The sequence below is a fragment of the Alligator mississippiensis genome, chromosome 1 (genome assembly GCF_030867095.1).
Source record: "Alligator mississippiensis isolate rAllMis1 chromosome 1, rAllMis1, whole genome shotgun sequence".
Classification (NCBI taxonomy): domain Eukaryota; kingdom Metazoa; phylum Chordata; order Crocodylia; family Alligatoridae; genus Alligator; species Alligator mississippiensis.
In genome coordinates, this window is record NC_081824.1 from 453,404,073 (window position 1) to 453,414,258 (window position 10,186).

A 10,186-nucleotide genomic window follows, 5' to 3' on the forward strand; every position below is an offset into this window, starting at 1 on the left:
CATACGCGGAGAGGGGCTGTCGCATTTTCTGAAGTCGTGAGCGTATTGAGACTGCTCTCACTGTTCACTCTCAGATGGATATCACCTTTCAGTGGCATATTACCACAAAGAGGACAGGAAGGAGGTCAAGTCTTAGCCCTGTCCCCCTCCCTCTTCTGCTTCCTTCTACACCAGGGCATTTCCAGCAACTAAATGGTACAATTTGGCCCACCCTTTCGTGTTACATTACATTAGAAGAATTAGTTGCAAAATAAAGATGTTAATTATTTGCTGCTAGGAAAAATAGAAGTCTTCTTTACCGACTGTTGTAGGGAAAAACTTGGCCATTGCAAATCTATACATATTAAAGGCTGCCCACATTTTCCTTTGAAATATGCTTGTGGGAGAATTTAATGCTGAGACATGGTGCCTAATGGTATGCTTTATACTTGTTCTGGAGACCACTGCTAGGGGCAGGAAGGAGGCAGGGCAGGGTGGCACTGAGACAATAACTTCTTCAGAGAGCTACAGACTTTTGTCGGCCTTCCTCAGACACTATGAACGGACTTGCAGAGAGCAGGGGGACGAGATAGAAAGGTCCTGATCCAGCACAGGCCGATTCATGCAGCAAAGAGTTACGCACAGGGACAGCGACAGCCTGGATTTGTTAACTCTGGATTTTCCCAGCAGTGTGTTGAGCTGTTTGGAGGACTGCTTGCCTCCAGCTGTCCTCTCTTTCCACTAAGGAACCAAGCAGTCCAATTTATTTATTGGTCTCCTTGTTTGAGAAAGTACTCAGCTCTGAGGAGGCATTTTCAACCCTGTTTCAACTGAAACACTGACTTTTTCAAGCTCGTTAGAAATACATGCATAGCATTAACTTCTTAAGTATGCCATCTTCAAAACTATTTGAGATCATTTCTTGCAACGTCCAATCTCTAAAGGCCATCACAGCTTCCTCCACAGCTCTTGGCTCTTACCTGCTGAGAAGCATTTCTAGGACCTCACCAGGAGAGGCAAAGGTCCTGTATGTTGTGAAAAATGTATGTATGTTCCCAAAATCCTCCAGAAGAGCATCTACATTTTTCTGCATGACCTGTGAAACAAAAGATGAAAATCATGACATCAGTCATGAAACAAGCAGTCTCCCCGCTCTGAAACTCTAGTTCAATTTTGCCTTTTGAGAACACAGAAGATCCTATAGCACAAATTACTGAAATGTCATTATTTGATTGCCGGTCTAAAGATGGCTCCAATGATGAACTCGTTAGAACAGCTGATCTTTCTTCACAGTATTACCTTGACATCCTCCCTCCACCGTGTCAGTAGCTAACTGCAGCCCAGAGACAAGCAGGTCTTTCCTCTCCCAACCACAGCAGCGCTGGGACGCGCTAGCGGGGAGAAACATGTCCGGGAGAGAGGAAACAGCACGAGTCCACAGTGGCCCTCCTCTGAACCAGTGCCAAACCCCACGTCCACCCAGTGCTGGAGGGGGGAGGTCTGTTACCAGAAGCACATGTCGGTAGAGGAGACAGAAACGAAGTCTTGACCATGTGGAATCAGACACGTTTTGTGAAGGAAGAGTGTTAATCCCACGAGTCCAGGCATATCCCAGAGGTAGCAATGTATTTTGTCTCCCTTTGTCCCTCTTCAAGTTTTACATCTGGATGCAATATTTCTTGTCACTTTTAGACTTGCCCTTGCACTGGCTGGAGCCTGATCCAAGCCCAGGCAAGTTAAAGGGAACAAGCCATCATTGTTATTCGAGAGGCAAATATATGTTATTAGTGGGAAATGGTCCCTGGGAGTGATTCAGGTACTTGTGTGGAAAGACAGCGGGGATGGAAAGTTCTGGACAGATAAAAGATGCAAATAGGTATGTTGACAAGGACAAATGGATGTTTCCCACGTTGTGTTTTTCAATAGTCCAGTTATAAACAAGAATATTCATAGTTTCATAGTTGGTCGGGTGGGAAGGGACCTGTGCAGATCATCAAGTCCGACCCCCTGCCATAAATACTGGGGTCAAACAACCCCGGCAAGGTGTTCATCCAGCCTCCTCTTAAAGACCCCCAGGGGAGGAGCCAGCACCACTTGTCTAGGAAGTTGGCTCCAGATCCTAGCCGCCCTGACAGTGAAGTAGCTAGCGCCTCCTGATGTCTAGTCTGAATCTCCCCTCTGCCAGCTTGTGACTGTTATTTCTAGTCACTCCTGGGAGTGCTCGGGGGAACGGGGACTCCCCCAATGCCTGCTGGTCCCCTCTGTCCAGTTTGCAAATGGCCACTAGCTCCCCGCACACCCTTCCCTTGTGGAGGCTGAACAGGTTCAGGTCCCTTAGCCTCTCCTCGCAGGGCCTGCACTGCTGCCCCCCGATCAAGCGCATGGCCCTCCTCTGGACCCTCTCCATGCCGGCCACATCCCTCCTGAAGTGCGGTGCCCAGAACTGGATGCAGTACTGCAACTGCGGCCTGACCAGTGCCGCATAGAGGGGGAGGATCACTTCCTTGGACCTGCTCGAGATGCATCTGTGGATGCATGACAAGGTGTGGTTGCACTGACGAGAAGGGAGTTCCCCATCCTGTAGGTATGCTGCTGGGTCTTCCTCCCCAGGTGCAGCACCTTGCACTTGTCAGTGTTGAAACCCATCCTGTTCTCATCCGCCCACCCCTGTAACCTGTCCAGATCCGATCACACCCTAGTCCTCCTTCTAGCGTGCCCGCTTCTCCCCACATCATAGTGTTGTCTGTGAATTTGAACAGGGTGCTTTTTACTCCCTCGTCCAAGTTGCTGATGAAGATGTTGAACAGTGCAGGCCCGAGGACCGAGCCCTGGGGTACCCCACTGCCCACGTGCCTCCAGGTCGAAACGGCCCGTCCACCACCACTCTCTGAGTGCGGCCCTCCAGCCAGTAGTGACCAATCTGACTGTGTAGGTGTCGATGCCACAGTCCCCTAGTTTTTTAATGAGACTGGGGTGAGAGACAGTGTCAAAGGCCTTCCTGAAGTCCAGAAAGACTACGGCCACTGCTACACTTGTGTCTAATGATTTTGTGACCTGGTCACAGAAGGCTACCAGGTTGGTCTGACAGGACTTGCCTCTAATGAACCTGCGTTGGTTGCCCCTAAGCATAATCTCCCCTGCCGGCCCCTCGCGGACATGCGCCAGGAGAGTTATCTCAAAAAGCTTACCCAGGACCGAGGTAAGAGCTTACCTCAGTCCCTTTCTCTACACGTTGTCATCCCAGTGACCTCCCGCCAGCGTTAACAGACTTTTATGAACAAAAACACTTGTTTCCCTTGAGATACCTAGATAGTTCACATGAGTCAATGCAAATCTATAGCCCTCCAGATAATGCCTGCTCACAGTCCCCAACAGGCCTCCTTGTTTGTAGCGTCTGGACATCCACAATTCCTGGTACATGTGTATCTCGGGCCCCCTTGACACATGCAGGTAAAGGTGTGATTAGCACTGTCGTGTGTGCAAATGCCTGTACGTGATTCACAAGACCCAAGTGCAGCACAGCCCAACTGGGAAGAGCCCGGCCCAGGGGTGAGTGGGGCCGCAATCTGCCCCGCTCCATGGGTGGGGAGACAGGGAGTGGGGCTGGGGCTGGGGCTGGGGCAGGTGCTGCACAGCTGGGGGTGCAAGTCAGGGGGTGCCGCTTCTGCTGCTATGGGCTGTGGCCGGGGACCATGCTGGGCTCTTCCTGGCGGGGCGTTGAGTCGCGCTGTGCTCGGGGAGCGTGGCAGTGGTGCTGGGTGGGGGGTCGGGGGGCTATGGTGAATTTTGGAGTGGCTGCTATCCCCCATCCCCAGAGCCCTACTGGGGTCTCCATCTGCCCCCCACCCACGGCCCTGTCCCCTTCCTCCACAGACTTACCTGCAGCTGCAGCTGCTGCCTCCATTGAGCCTGCAAGGTCCTCCAGTCTCCGCTGTCAAATAGCTGCTCCCGCCCTTCCTGGCTGCCTGCTCGGGGCCTCGGCTCTCGGGTGCGGCGGCGCTGGAGGAAAGAAGGCAGAGGGATGCAGCTGCACCCATAGCCCTCCTCCTGCTCTGCCCTGTTGAGGAGTTCAAAACCTGGTTAATTGGAAGTTATTACTTCCAGTAGTGTAAGGAGCCAAGATGATTAGGTGTTAAGATTCATAGACTGTCGAGTCGGAAGGGGCCACGAAGGATCATCGTGTCCGACCTCCTGCCCCAGCAGGAAAGAGGGCCGAGGTCAGAGGACCCCAGCCAGGTGCCTATCTAGCCTCCTCTTGAAGACCTCCAAGTTGGGTGAAAGCACCACCTCTCTTGGAAGCCAGTTCCAGATTCTGGCCACCCTTACTGTAAAAAATGCCTTCCTAATGTCAAACCTGAATCTACTCTCCGCTAGTTTGCACCCATTATTCTGAGTTACTCTCTGGGGTGCTCTGGTAAACAGCGCATCACCAATTCCCTGGATCCTCTCTGATGAAGTTATAGGCGGCTTCAAGGCTGCCCCTCAGCCGTCTCTTGTAAAGACTGAAGAAATCCAGATCTCTCAACATCCCCTCACAGGGTCTTTCACAGAGACCACTAATTATGCGACTGGCCCTCCTCTGGACCCTCTCCAGATTCTCCGTGTCCCTCCTGAAGTACGGCACCCAAAACTGGACACGGTACTCCAGCTGCAGCCTGACCAGTGCTGCATCGAGCGGGAGCATCACCTCCCTCGATCTGTTGCTCGTGCATCTGCTAATACACGACAAGGCGCAATTGGCTTTGTTGATGGCCTCGTTACACTGCTAGCTCGTGTTCATCTTGGAGTCAACTGTGACTCCAAGATCCCTCTCAGCCTCTGAGCCACTGAGGAGGTCATGCCCCAACCTGGCGGTGTGCTGGGGATTCCTCCTGCCTCGGTGCAGTACCCTGCATTTATCTTTGTTGAACTCAAACCTATTTTGTTCCGCCCATTGATCCAACCTGTCCAGGTCAGCCTGTATCTGCTACCTGCCCTCCAGTGTATTAATTTTTCCCCATAACTTAGTATCATCTGCGAACTTGCAGAGGGTGCTTTCCATACCCTCGTCCAAATCGCTGATGAAAATATTACATGACACCAGTTCAAGGACCAAACCCCACAAGACCCCACTGCCCACCTCCATCCGGGCCAAGAACGACCCGGCTACCACCACTCTCTGGGTGCTAAGCACATCTATACCTTTCAAAAGAAAACAAAAATAAATCAGAGAGACAAAAACAGAAAAATAAATCAACATGCATTGTGCCACTTCTTTGCACACATAAATCGTGTCCCGATGAGTGTGCACATACAGTTTGTGGTACTTCAAACCCGTTTCAGACCCCATAGACCACATGTGGCACACATGCACTCCTTTGCCATGCTGCAGATTTATAGTGTGGTGCCCAAATTTGACACTGGGAGCTCCTGGTGTCAAAAAACAAAAGAAATCAAAGGTGGCACAGTGCACATGGCACCTACGTGTGCTGCCAGAAACAGAGCCTGGCTGGACAGAGCTATGCTCTGGCACCTGGGCAGGCTCCAAGCAGCAGGATTGCTGCCACTGCTGCCCTGGGAGGCCCCAAGTCAAGTTGCTGGGGCCAGCACAGGTGCTGGCTCCAGCCTCCCACCCCCACCCAAGACAGCTTGCCCTGCACCAATCCCATGTGCAAGGGCTTGCACCGCAGCATAAAAGAAATTTATGTCGCCTCTATTTTTGCTGTGGCAACCGCATGCCCCTGCATGTGGAGACACACTCCTAATGACTGTGCCCTGCTTTTATATCCATGCATCGTCATTCATCCTGAAAGACTGCAGTGCTTCCCAAAATACAGACTGGACATACCACTGACCTTCGGCCACCCCCGGCAGATACACAGACACGTAGCACACCTGATAGCTAGGGCCTGGGGGAGAAGAACGAGGGGGAACGATGGAAAGACGTTATCCAGGGGACAGGTCTGAAATGATGGGACAGTCTCTCCAGGAGTGAAGGACTAGTGCTGAATTATGTGCACAACAAGTGACAGGGGAACCACAAGTGTTGCAGCCAGGGTGGGAGAAGATCCATGTCAATGGGAGAGGGAGAAGTTAAAAAGAAAATGCGAGGATTATTAACTTCATTTCATCTACTTTACTCTGTGTCCTCTGAGCTGAGATATGTTGAATTAAGTTTCAGGAAGACTAAACAGTGGTGAAGATTTCCGTGTTTTGCATTTCCATTGTAGGCAGGACAAAACACTTCTTGCATTGCGGGGAAATGAAGTTCTAGTAACCGCTGTCCTGATCATCTTTTCTCATGTGAGCAATGGTCTGAATTACCATAAGGGGGTAACATGGACGGGAGGGAAGCAGCCTGTGCCACAGCAACCTGGAGGGGAGGAGTCCATGAAAAAACCTCTCATCCAAACTGCTGGAAGATGTGAGATTCCCCCAGGATTTATGAAGTAGAGCTTTGCGCCTAGGCAACACTGAGAGGATGACGAATTAGAAATGCCTGCCTAGGACACAGTATGTTTCTGTCTTCGATTGAAAATCTCCTGCAGCATCTCATGAATGAATACTGTTTTCCTCTTAATGGCATATAGTCTAATTTTGATAACTGATAGATGAAATGTATCATTCTTAAGACAAAAACCCTTAAAATGAAAACTGAAGAAATGGATACAGAAGGTGAGCACAATACTGCTGAAAGCATGCATTACTAAAAGCAAAATGCAAAAACTTTTCTATTATTTCAGTGAGTCACTATGAGCTCCTATACACGGGCAGGGAGCCTGCTCTGACACGCTGGAAATGCAGCATGTTGGAGCAAACTATATGAACCGAGTCTGCCAGAGCCTGGACATCATCACGCTCCAGCAGGCAGTAGAAAGACGGACACCCAGAGTTAGTCCAATGGTATTAATACCACAGGATTCATAAAGAAGAATATTTCAACTTAGTGCCGTGGTCGTGTGTTTTAGAAAGAGGAATTGTGTAAACAAAAATGGGGAAGATCCTAAAGTTAAAATTAAATAAATGTATATCCTTACTTTAATTTCAAAAGCATGCCATAATGGAGACACGGACCACGAGCACACTGCCACAGAGCCAGACCTCTTAACAAAAAAAGGAAGCAGGAAGGCATGAAAGAAAAGTGTTATGATATTAAATAGCAAGTTTTAGGAGACTGTTTGCATCAACTCATTTAGAAAATGGAAATTGAAATCCAAAAGAAGCCCACAGAGCCTGAAGTCCAGCGTGAGAAGGGGAGACCAGGATGTTATGTGGGGAGCAAACTGTTCGTCGATTCATGCACTGTCAGGCCTGCAAGGACCTTGTCGATCCTCGGGTCCACCCCTGCACCAGGCAGGACAAGACACAGGGGGTCAAGCGACCGCGGCGCGGTGACATTCCCGTCTCCTCCTGAAGATTTCCAAGGGAGGTGACTGCACCCCTCAGGGTCACAGTCAGGGCGGCCAGGATCTGGAACCAGCTGCCAAGGGAAGTGGTGCTGGCTCCTACCTTGGGGGTCTTTCCAAGGAGCCTGGATAACTACCCAGCTGGGTCACATGAGTTTCAACGTACCAGGACTCATATGAGCCCAGTATTCATTCCTGCCCAGGGCAGGGGGTCCGACTCGATGATCTGCTCGGGTCGCTTCCCACCCTACATCTATGAAGCTATGAACCACCACTGCGGGGAGTTTATTCCAGCCTGGACACCCAATTAAACACATAAAAATACATTTTTAAAATAGATTAAAGCAGGAAAATTGTAAAAGAAACAGTGCATCGATAGGACTACTAAGGCATTAAAGGAGTAGAAGACCCTAAGGAAGACCCTTGAAGGCTATCATCCAACACAAAACACTTTAATAATCAGGTTTTGCTTATGTAAATCCCCCAGAGTCAATGGACGGCAACCAATGAAAATGGAAGCAGAATTTAGGGGTCAGTTCAATTACCAAGAAAGCCAACAGAAAAACTGTTCTTGTTGGGTTGAGCCCTCAGCCCTTTTCCTCAGTGCTCAACCAGGGCCAAGTTAGCCTCAATAGCATCTTCTCCTTCCCTAGAATAAAGAGGGGAAATGAAAATGAAGAAAGGCTTCATTGTCGTCTGCGGGCCTCGGGGGACCTTTTCTGGCCCTGCTCCAGAGCTCCCTCCACCGCTATGCACAGACACCTGGCTGGGCCATCTTCTTTCCAGTGCGGCTCCCTGCCCTTCCCCTCGCCATGAAAACAGAGTCGTTACACGGAGATGGCATTATCACATTTAACATCACGTGCTGCTGTCGACAGCGACAGGAGTGTTTGATCACACGCACTACTCATTTCCTTACCACGCATTGTGAAGATCTGCTGAGCACTGCATTCTTCAAGTAACACCTGAATCTCTCAAATTAGGTGAGGCAAAAAGAGCGTATAACAGTGAGAATTGACATCTTTATTTGATTTACCTTCCTGTGTCTCCAAAGGATCCCATGGTTGTATCCTGGGATAAGAAGCTCTCCAGTTTTCTGTAGCTGTATGAAAGAAAGAAGGAAGAGCAAGATGAAACCACAACCAGTAATTCCCAGTTACTTGATGTCTGGAGTGAGGGGCAGCATCATGGCCCGGGGGGCAGGGTACTGCAGTTTGGGGGTGAGGGGCACTGGCAGGGCTGGGGTCAGTGGGTTGGGAGTGAGGGGCAGCAGCAGGGCTGGCGGGGCTGTGGCTTGGCACTGAGGGGCAACAGCATGGGCAGTGACAGGGCACTGGCATGTCCCTGCCCTCACACTGTCATATCCCCCCGTCCCCCCTCCGCCATGTGACAGGTGTTCTGCATTTTGGACCTGGAAATATGGAAACCCTAAAGCAACCATCCGCATCCTCACTGCCCCGTCCGCTGCATCCCTCACCATGCCTGCCCCGCCAAACACCATCGCTCCAAGCACTCCCCCCGCCTCCCCCCATGGCAGGCAAGCACACCTAGTCTTCAGTCCTTGGCTTGCTACTGGAGCGGACTGAAGTCATGTTTAGGAAAGAAACGAAAGCATAAAAGTGACAATACCCCCAGCCACAAGTCACCCACCCTAGGACTCCCCAAGTGTGGGTGCAAACACCCCCCTCATTTGCCCACACTTACCCTTGCGGTCAGGGTGATCGCAAGGACACGGGTGTGACCTGACAACAACCAGTGTCGGGTCGGGAGCAGTTGACCTGCTGTGTGCGTCTCCAAGAGCCGCACGGCGACGAGCCGGTTCTAGAAGGGGCCATTGTGATGCGTGTCACGTTCTCCGGGTCTGCCCACCTGCACGTCTCGGCCGTGTCCGGCCGCACCGCTGCATCAGCCACCGGGTGTGAGACAGGGCTTGGCTTGCACACGACCTGATGGTACTCACAAGGAGGGACTCCAACCAGGACTGGACCCTGCAAGGGTTTCCCTCCAGGGCACTGTGACAGCGGATGAGGAAAGGGACTCCAACAACAGCTCCTAACGAACACCATTTATTGTGTGTGCACAAGAACATACGGCCCAGGTCTATCTCACACGTGTTCCCTGCGGTGACGTAACCTCTATTTCTGTAGGCCGGGGGGCTCCCGCTGGCTCCCAGCTCTGAGCTGGGGGAAATACACTGTATTACTTGCTGCCTACTGTCGGCCCTTTGACGCTGTGGATCCTCCCAGTCTCTCAGCATTGCACCGCTTTCATGGGTAACTTCCCTCAGTTTCCCTTCAAGCCCTTTCCCTTTCTGGAGGGCGAAATGTTTAACCAGATCTGTGCCCTGGATCTCCCTCTTCTGCCTTTGGACAAACAGCCCTTTTACCAGAGCTGCGGCTGAAGAGGCTCTTTCATGGATATCATGTGCTTACTGCGCCTTGAGGTAATGCTCCTTCTCTGCCATCCTCATGTTACCTTTCCTGCCTGCTTCCTTAACGATAATGGCGCTATCTCTTTCGTTTGGGATGAACGGACTGGAAGATGGACGTATCTTGGTTGAACGACTGTGTTGTGAGATTAGTCCTCGAGAGCTCGATGTCTTCAAATCCCTGAGAGGTGGCCATGGAGAGGATGGAGACGTGCCCTGTTTTCTTCAGCCACAGCAACAGACTCAGAGTAAATCAAGTATTGCAGCAGGGGATATTTTGGTTCGATATAAGACCTTTCGCTCTATATGAGGGTGATTTTTTTTAGGTTTTTTGGAACACGGAAATGGGCTACCCGGAGAGTTGTGCAATCTCCATGCTTGCCAATGCGTACGA

At 50.9% G+C, this 10,186-nt stretch overlaps 1 long non-coding RNA gene across 2 annotated transcripts; it reads right to left on the reverse strand.

The window, feature by feature from the left end:
• Positions 1 to 3,862: 3,862 nt before the first annotated feature.
• LOC132248536 (uncharacterized) lies at positions 3,863 to 9,726 on the reverse strand. Of its 2 annotated transcripts, none has more exons than XR_009459756.1 (3): positions 9,069 to 9,726; positions 8,401 to 8,466; positions 3,863 to 4,036 (listed from the first exon to the last, which is right to left on the reverse strand). It is a non-coding gene; the product is annotated as an uncharacterized LOC132248536 (long non-coding RNA). The 2 variants fall into 2 exon arrangements; XR_009459757.1 differs by lacking the exon at positions 3,863 to 4,036 and adding an exon at positions 7,801 to 8,013.
• Positions 9,727 to 10,186: the final 460 nt, after the last annotated feature.